Raw genomic sequence first — 9,427 nt, 5'->3', positions numbered from 1 at the left:
CCAAAGACGACTTGAAAAAAATTGTTCTCCTTAGGAAATAGAGATTTTCTATATTTAAACTAATTTCAAGTTTGTTGAGTCTGATATGTCCTATCCATACTTTTTTTTAATCTTTTATTTTTTGTACAATTTAAATAATATGAATGAAAAGCATATATAAAATCATTTAAATTGAGTATTAATTTTTCAAAAGGTTTTTTTATACCTTATTATTTTGTTCTAAAAAATTAATAAAAATAATTAAGTCACTAAACTATTAATTTCTAATTTGACTAATTTGTAGAAAATTGGGATAGATTGCCTGATTTTTAAAATATCAAAAAATTTTGTGTTTCATATCAAACCTTAACAACTCCTCAAGTAAACGTAAGGCCAAAACAAAATTGGTTCGTAAAGTAGATATATGTCTAATCTTTAAGAAAATTAAAACCAAAAGTTTTTTCTATCAGTCAGATTTTTTCTAGTTATAGTTGTCAATGCTCTTTTTTATTATAATTAGATGGTGCGTTTTGTAGATCTTGAAATAAATTATATTTTGTTGTTTTGAGAGATACAAATCTATAATTTTCAGATTAAACAGGATTCAAACTCCTTTGGTACCAAATTTTAGCTTTGCAAAATTACTACAAGCACCTTATAAGGGTAATAGTAAAAGGACACATTTCCGGCACTTTTCCCCCCTCATTTTTCAGTCAAAATCAAACAAACTTCAAGTTGCTGTAAATCCTAAACGGATAAGAATTTTATAAAAAAAATTTACAGTCTTTCCTAAGTTATGTGTCTAAATATTTGTGCCAAATTTCAGAAAGTTTGGTGATGTAGGGTGCAGATTTGTGTTTTTTTGTGTTTTTTGAAAAATTTTTACCCACATTAAAAAAAAAAAAGCAAATAATGGTTATGTGCTCCCCTGCAATTTGTCCTGTTTGACCACTAAAAAAATGAAACTAAGCATATATTCAAAAATTGTTTGTACAACTCAAGAAACGGCTTGCGCAACCGTTTTGAAGATATAAAAAATGTAATTAATCATTTTATTAAATTTATGCAAAATCATATCAAAAAATAGATGAATATAGACGCTAAAAAAAATTGTCCTTCGGCGCCATTTATTTTTATTTTACTTTTGGTGCCTCTTTAAAAAGGCCTATTTAAATTTTAATAACATTTGTATTTATACATCCTAAATTTATTCCTTGTAGGCGTTTGGTATTTTTCAATTATGGTCACCTTATTTATTACATATTAAATTAAAATATTTATTGCCAGATGAAAAGGAATTGTGAACTATTTTTTAAATTATTTAATAAAATTTAATAATTTTAATAACTTTAAATTATTTTATTAATAAAAGTAAATAAGAAATGCATATTTCTCTTGCAAAGTCTCACAATATAGTATTTAAACATGGTAGAACAAAAACTTTTTACAGTAACTTTATCAATTACTTTAAATCAAGTTTTAAAAAACTAAATTCAGAGAAAACACAACCAACATGGATCCAGAGGAATAGCTCAAGATTATGGTCGTCTACCCCAAAGCGTCCAATTCTACTCTTAGTAAGTCAAATTTTGTTATGCAAAAAACAATTATCTAATCATAGCTATCAATTATATAATCAATTATATAATCATATCATTTATCTCACCATTATCTAACTTGGTTGATTTAAACATCACAGGAAAAATGTTTTTTTGTGATTCAAAACTTGTGCTTTTGTTTAAGGTTGTGAGCCATTATCTTCTTGTAAAAGACCGCCATTGAGCCTTGATCATTGTCCGACTTACGATTTTGGAAAGCTACTGAGTTCAGGCATTTCTTATTATACTCTGGGCCTTTACTTTTAAAAAAGCATCGTTTCCAAAAAAATGTATGATCATTTTATGTGTTTTCATGTTGCTATGAGAATACTTTAGACTGAAGACAATCATTTCAGGAATCATTTTGTTGCTTTTATTCTTTGTTAGGTCAGCAAACGATATATATGGTGATGACTTCTGTGTTTACAATGTACACAACCTAGTCCATATACACGAAGATGTTGTTTATATGGGGTGCTAACTAAATCAAATATCAGCCTTCCCTTTAGAAAACTATATGCAAAAACTAAAAAATTCAAGTAATTCAAGCAATTCAAGTAATCCTATGGTTCAAGTAGCAAAACGACATGCTCAGTTTAATGAAGTAACACTTCATTCAACAAAAACCATCTCAATAGAAAGCTCCCTTCGATTGCGGGATTCTTGTTTCCAAACGTTTTGTTTGTTGAAAGAAACAAACCAAACGTTTTGCTTGCTGAAAGAAAAATTTGTTTGTGGTAAGCTATAATTGTGATTTAAGTTTAGATTAAATCAAATATCTTCTTTTTACAATATTCCACTTGATTCAAAAGAAATAAATGTTGCATTTGTTCCTCATATGAGTAAGTTGCGAGTGCACCAAGAAACTATACATAAGTCTGAACTTATCAATAAAGTAGTAATTCTTCTGTTTAAAAATGGTTCCCAGCTAGCCTATACAGACGGGTCCCGTACGGTATTGAACCGGGGATCTGGTATGGTTTATATCCGGGTTATGGTACCGGGAGTCAGACGGGTCCCGTACGGTATTGAACCGGGGATCTGGTATGGTTTTTATCCGGGTTAAGGCACCGGGAGTCAGACGGGAACCGTACGGTTTTCCCGGGCGTTAACACCACATATCGACTGTTTTAGAATTTACCTCAGGGATGAAGTTTGAAATTGCCAGTTTGTTGTGTGAAAGTTTTTGCGATATTTTGTTAATATTATATTTCTTTTACGCTTTAATGTTGTTTCTTTTTCAAATATTGGTATATATTTTTTAGCATATATTTTCCAAAGATTTCCTTAAAGTTATTCGTTTTCAAATTACGATTGTCGGATGAGAACAATTTTTTTACTGTTTGATTATAGTAAAATATTTTTGAGGATAATTTTTTTACTAACAGTCTTTTAGGTATTTCAAGTTCATTATGTTTTCGTTATGTTTACAATAACTATTTATAGATAATTCTATGTTGATTTTTGCAAATTGATTGAAACATTAAGTTGAAAACACTGGTTTTTAGTTGTCTGAGATACTGTAATCAAACTACGCGCGAAAGCAATTACAAAGAGTGGACATTGCGCAGTTTCCTTAAAATCCTGTAAACATACTTTGAGCGGTAATCTTATGGACATATTTGAGTTGATTTGTAAAGTGTAAATTGAAGGCGAATTTTTTTGTGGATGGGAGTTTTTTATTAGAAGAGAAAATGTAGAGTTGAAACGTTGCGTTCGCCGCGAGAAAGCAACATATACGTTGTTAATAATTTTTACCGCATATACTTTATAAAATCTATCTTCATTTAATTTATAAAAAATCTATTTTGGTAATTGGGGAATATTTATAACCTAAAAAGATTTTATTACCCATATACTTTTTTATATTATTTGTTATTATATTATTATCTATTTATTGTTTGTTAATTAGTTAATTTTGTTGAATAACAGAAAAACATTTTGTAAAATTACAAAGATATAAGTAACCTTATTATGAGTTCAAAACGTAGAAAAACTGCTGTTGAAATAGCAAGAAATGTGAAAGAAGTATCATGCAATGAATCGGAGTTGTTAAATAATATTTTGGTTGATGAATCTTGTGAATGGGTATATCGTTACGTTGATTCCGATGAAGAGAATGAAAATGATACTTGTAAAATTTCTAACGAGGAAGTAAATGAAATTACTAATATTCAAGATGACCTTACTAAATGGGCTACAAATTACAATGTTTCTCAAAGTGCTGTATCAGGACTTCTTAGTATTTTGCAAAAAAATGATTTAGATGTTCCTAAAGATGCAAGGACACTTTTACATTCAAAAAGAAAGATTGAAACTAGAACAGCAGCAGGGGGAGAGTATTTTTATTTTGGATCAAAGTACTGGTTGTCAATATTGACTAAAGAACCTCAAAAGTTGGCTAATATAAGTCAACTAGCACTACATGTAAACATCGATGGAATTCCTTTATTTAACAATTTTATGACTGCTCTCTGGCCTATTTTAGGATAAGTTGTTGAGCCAAATACATTAGTTTTTCCCATTGCACTTTTTTATAGCAATAAAAAACCTACCCCCATTGAAGAATGTTTAAAAGATTTTGTTTTAGAAATCAAGGAACTTAAATCTGCAAAATTCGTTAATTCAGAAACTTCATATAGTTATAAAATAAAATTGGGTGCTGTAATATGACACTCCTGCTCGAGCATTTGTAAATTGCATTAAAAGTCACAACAGTTATAATTGTTGTGAACATTGCACACAGCATGGAGAGTATTATCATAAATTCATATTGCCAGATATGTTTGTTTCACACAGAACTGACTCTAGTTTTTTTCAAAGAAGTGATCCTCCCCACCATGTTGGTATTTCACCATTGACAGAGTTGAGTTTTGGGATGATTACTGGTTTTCCATTAGACTACATGCATTTAGTTTGTTTAGGTGTTGTAAGGCGACTTATAAATTTGTGGCTGCATGGACCATTCACCTGTAAGTTATCACAAACTTAAGTTTCTGAAATATCTGACAAGTTGATAATGATTCAGCCATAAATATCAAGGGAACTTTCTCGTAAACCTCGTGCTTTATCTGAATTTAAACAGTGGAAAACAACTGAACTTAGACAATTTCTTCTGTATACAGGTCCTGTTATTTTGATAACAGTTTTAACAAAAAACTATGTACAAACATTTCTTATATTTATCTATAGCAATTCAAATTCTTTTAAGCTCATCACTGATTCAATATTATACTGACTACGCAGGCCAGTTATTTCAGAATTTTGTTCAAACTTTCTCCGATATTTATGGTAAAGATCAAATCGTTTACAATGTACATTCTCTCATACATTTAGCAGATGATGCCAAACAATTTGATGTGATAGATAGTTGTTCATCATTAAAATATGAGAGTTATTTAGGAAGGTTAAAAAAGCGCGTTCGCATTCCTCATCCACCTTGTGTTCAAACAGTGAAACGTATTTTTGAAATTCAAAGTCAAGATAGCAACAACTTGTTGATATCTGAAATGTGCAAATTTTCAAAGCCTCACATGAATGGGTCTTTATTTATTTCTTATGCAAGCTGTTTAATACAAACAATGCCAAATGTCAAAACATTTTATATCAATCACTGTTGGTGATAACTGTTTTACTGTAAAAGGTAAGATTGGATTTGTTAGGAACATTTTCCAAGATCATCCTCCAAAGAAATCAACCATTACATTATGTTATGTTTGGTTACATTATGTTTGAAGGATTTTCTGTTGTTAGATCATTTTTTACCAATCCAATTTCTTCAGATCGCCTATCAATTTATTATGTTGAGAAACCAATGGTTTAAATGAAGTTTATGAATTAACTAATATATCAACTAAATGTGTACTGCTTCCATATAAAATTGGTTTTGTTGTACTTCCGCAAATGCATTATTAATAAGTTATAACTTATAGATTTCAAGTTTTTATATCGATGTTGTTTTGATAATTTGTAATAATGAAAGCAAAATAAATTTTTTAGTTTTATTATTTTGAAAAACTTTACAAATCTTTTGAATTAGTAGTTCAAAATATTATATACAAACTAGTTTATTTGTTTAATGCTAATGAAACTAATATTTGTTAAAAAGTGATTAAGTATACATACATACATACATACATACATACATACATACATACATACATACATACATACATACATACCTACAAACATACATTCATACATACGTCCATACATTACATTACATTAGGCTATATTGCATTACGTTGTACTGCATTACATTACATTATATTACATTACATACATACATACATACACATATATACACACAGATAAGTTTTTAAATAGTTTTTACTTTTGTTTTATCATAAAGTAAAAATGTTCAAAAAAACAAGATTTTCAAAATAAAATAAATCAAAGATTATGTCGATAAACTCATTTTTTCATAGCAAAATTTTTTGCTTAGATATTTATTCTGAAGCGTAATGTACGCTGTTGTATCTTATGAGGACACAAATGAAACTGATCATCTGCCAATGAAATGGCTTGTAAAGAGAGTTGATGTTGCAGATATTAAACATCTGAAAAAAAGAAAATTCACGTGCAATTTTATAACCCGTATTATCAAAACGCACTCAAAATACCAATGCAAAACAAAAAGGTGGTGTGGATCCACAAACAGATTGGATTATATATCATGCTAGAATCTTTAGTACTGCAGGTACAAATATTACAGAGTTCAATTTAAATTAAATGCTTTAAGTTTAAAGCCAGCCATGAATTTCTTGCATGTAGGAAATTTAATTATTTGTTTAAATGAACATGTTTTAATGGCATTCGAATTAAATGAATATGTTTTTATGGCATTCTTAGAAAATGAATTAGAAGCTCGTCAGAAGTCTATTGATGCACAATTTTCATCAAGTGTAGTGATAAGGGAGGCAAAAGAAAGAGAAACAGGTTAGCTAATCTTGTGTTTATATATGTTATGTTAAATTTTATTACATGCTTTATTTTAATTGTTCATAGATCATACAGGTATGGTGAGAATCTTGGTGATGAAACTGATCATGATTACGACTCTGAATCTTCAGAAAAAACACTGATACAACAAAATATCAGTTGAGTTGTTAAAAACTTCAGTAATATAAATATTTGCATTTAATGGAATAAAGATGTTTTTTTTAAATAATTGTTTAACTTATTGATATTAAAATTTAGCAAAGGGAAAAAAAAAGAAATCCTTACAAAATCAACTTTGTCCTCCACCTCCATCTCCACCTTCATCTCCTCCTTTACATAAAGCAGCAGATTCAATGCAAAGTCTCAAAATAGGCTAAAATTAGAAAATAATTGTCTGCAACAGCAACAACCTTTATGTATGAGTAAGTGTAACAGGTTTATTTTATTTATAATGAGTGAAACAATGAATTAACTTTTGCAAGAAATGTTTTCAGATGATTAATATTTTATAATATATATTTGAACTATTATATATACCGTCAAAGGGAGTTACTTTGGCCAGCGTGAGTAACTTTTGCCACACTTCGGTAAAAAGATAATTGAGCTTATAACTCCATTAAATATATATTTTTTCCCACTTTCATACATGCAAATCATAGATTACACTTTAACTTTAATTATTAAGTGGGTATTTAATTTTCAGCTTTTTTTAGGTTGGCACTACTGGCAGTAAAAGTTTTGTTGTTATGGTTACATCAATATTTACCTTCCAAACTTTTCCATGTACACCTAACTAAATACGAATTTACAAAGCAAGTAAGTACTCTAATTACTTACATATATAGTTGTTAGACATTAACTTAATTATTAAAATAATATGTAATCAATTTTTTTTGTTTATTGCTAAGAATATTATGGCATAACCTAATCCAGCCTAAGTGGGGTAACTTTGGCCAAGCCTATTATCGGCCAAAGTTACCCCACAATTTATAATTTTGTTTTATGCTTATTATTTTACTTATTGTTTTATATACATTAATAATCTTTTGGTACTGGTTACTGATACCATTTTGTTGTTTCTAGGTGAGATTCAAGGGTAATGAAATCAGCATGCCTAGAAACTATGTGCGGAAAGTTGGTTGTCGTAAGTATGCTGACTATTTAAATGAAATTCTACAAAAATGTCTTGATGGCATTCGATCAGGAAGGTGCGCTCAAACTAGTGTCTTTAAACTGTACAAAATCTCAAGAAGTACAATAAAAAACAAGTTAAAGAACATTTTTAATAAAAATCCAGGAAGGCCAACTGTGTTAGACGCGAAGCAAGAGAAAGTCTTTGTGGAACATATTTGTAAGATGGCTGAATTTGGATTCCCCAAAACTGGGCGCACAATCCCTCAGTTTAAAAATAATCTTCCAGGTATTGAATGGGTAAGATTGTTTAGAAAGCGGAACCCTACACTGACGGTTCGAGAATGCAGCAACATAAAAACAGTTCGTGCTGCAGTTGACGAAGTTGTAATAACAAAGTACTTTGATCAACTTAGTGAATCTGGTGAGAGCATTCCGCCAGAAAATCTGTGGAATTATGAGATAAATCTTCGGGATGACCCAGGAACCACTAAAGTAATTTGTAAAAGGGGATCGAAATTTATGGAGCGAATTATGAACTCTACTAAGTCTTGCACATCTATTATGACGTGTGGAAATGCTGTTGGTGAGATGCTGAGCCCTTATGTAGTTTATAAATCAGAACATTTGTGGTCTACATGGACTGAGGGAGGGCCAAAAGGTTGCAGGTACAACCGTACAAAGAGCGGATGGTTCGACATGGCCACGTTCGAGGACTGGTTTTCTCCCTAGACTTAAAAAGCAGGAAGGACATAAGGTTTTAATTGGGGACAATCTTTCCTCACACATAAATGCTGAAGTACTCCAAGCCTGTCAAAAGAATAACATAAAGTTTGTGTGCCTGCCTGCTTATTCCAGCCACTTAACTCAACCACTGGATGTTTCATACTTTGCGCCAATGAAAGCAGAAAATCCTAACCACTTGGAAAGAATCAGAACATGGAAGAAATCTGGCAAATATTCCAAAAGATATATTCCCTAGACTGCTAAAAGAGCTGGTTGATGGACTAAATGCAGAAAACTGAAACAATATTGTTTCGGGATTTAGAAAAACTGGTATTTATCCACTCTGCAAAGAAAATGTTCTTAAAAGACTTCCACAGAAAGAAGTGGACTCCAGCATTGTCACTGAAACCTTTATTGAACACATTTCTAAGAAAAGAGATGAGTGTAAAAGTAACACAAAAGAGAAGAGGAAGCGAAAGAAATTGAATGCACTACCTGGCAAAAGCATTTGCTATGAAGATTTGTTGCTCAAGGAAAACGTCCCTTCAACGAGCAATGAAGGCAAAAGTAAAAAACCGAGAAAGATTATCTGTGAAGAAGAAATTGACAGTCCTGATAGCATTAGTGATGATGACTCAATTATGTCACTCTACGACATGTCAGATAATTTGAACTTTTCAGAAAGTAAAGATAATACTTGACTTGAAAGACAGGATTTTCCTACAATGGCGCTTGGACGAAAAGAAGTGTTTGAAGGAAGGCGATTTTGTAGTGGCGTTGTTTGCCCAAAACTACTATGCAGGACTCATTGACAAGATGCTTGATGTAAATGAAGAAGGGCCAATAATTGATTGCATGGAGAAGAAAAGCAAGTGCTGGATTTGGCCCCAGAAGAAAGACAAATTAATTTACAGTTGGAAGGATGTCATTTCAAAAATTGAGCCTCCAAAACTATTGAACAAAAGAGGACATTTCAAAGTTCCTGAACTGGATGTTTTTTTCCTTTTTAAGTGTTTTAGTTTGCAACTAAAATCTTTTCGTTTAGAACTTAC

At 30.6% G+C, this 9,427-nt stretch overlaps 1 pseudogene; it reads left to right on the top strand.

Annotated features, from left to right (window-relative positions):
* Positions 1-7,628: 7,628 nt before the first annotated feature.
* On the top strand, positions 7,629-9,082 carry LOC149892827 (uncharacterized; annotated as a pseudogene).
* The last annotated feature ends 345 nt before the right edge of the window (positions 9,083-9,427 follow it).

This window comes from Hydra viridissima, unplaced genomic scaffold (genome assembly GCF_058129835.1).
Source record: "Hydra viridissima isolate aposymbiotic clone 2 unplaced genomic scaffold, HvirCarnegie_v1 scaffold_1, whole genome shotgun sequence".
Lineage (NCBI taxonomy): Eukaryota > Metazoa > Cnidaria > Hydrozoa > Anthoathecata > Hydridae > Hydra > Hydra viridissima.
Note: the sequence above shows the minus strand (reverse complement) of the source record. Positions and strands in the feature narration are given on the sequence as shown.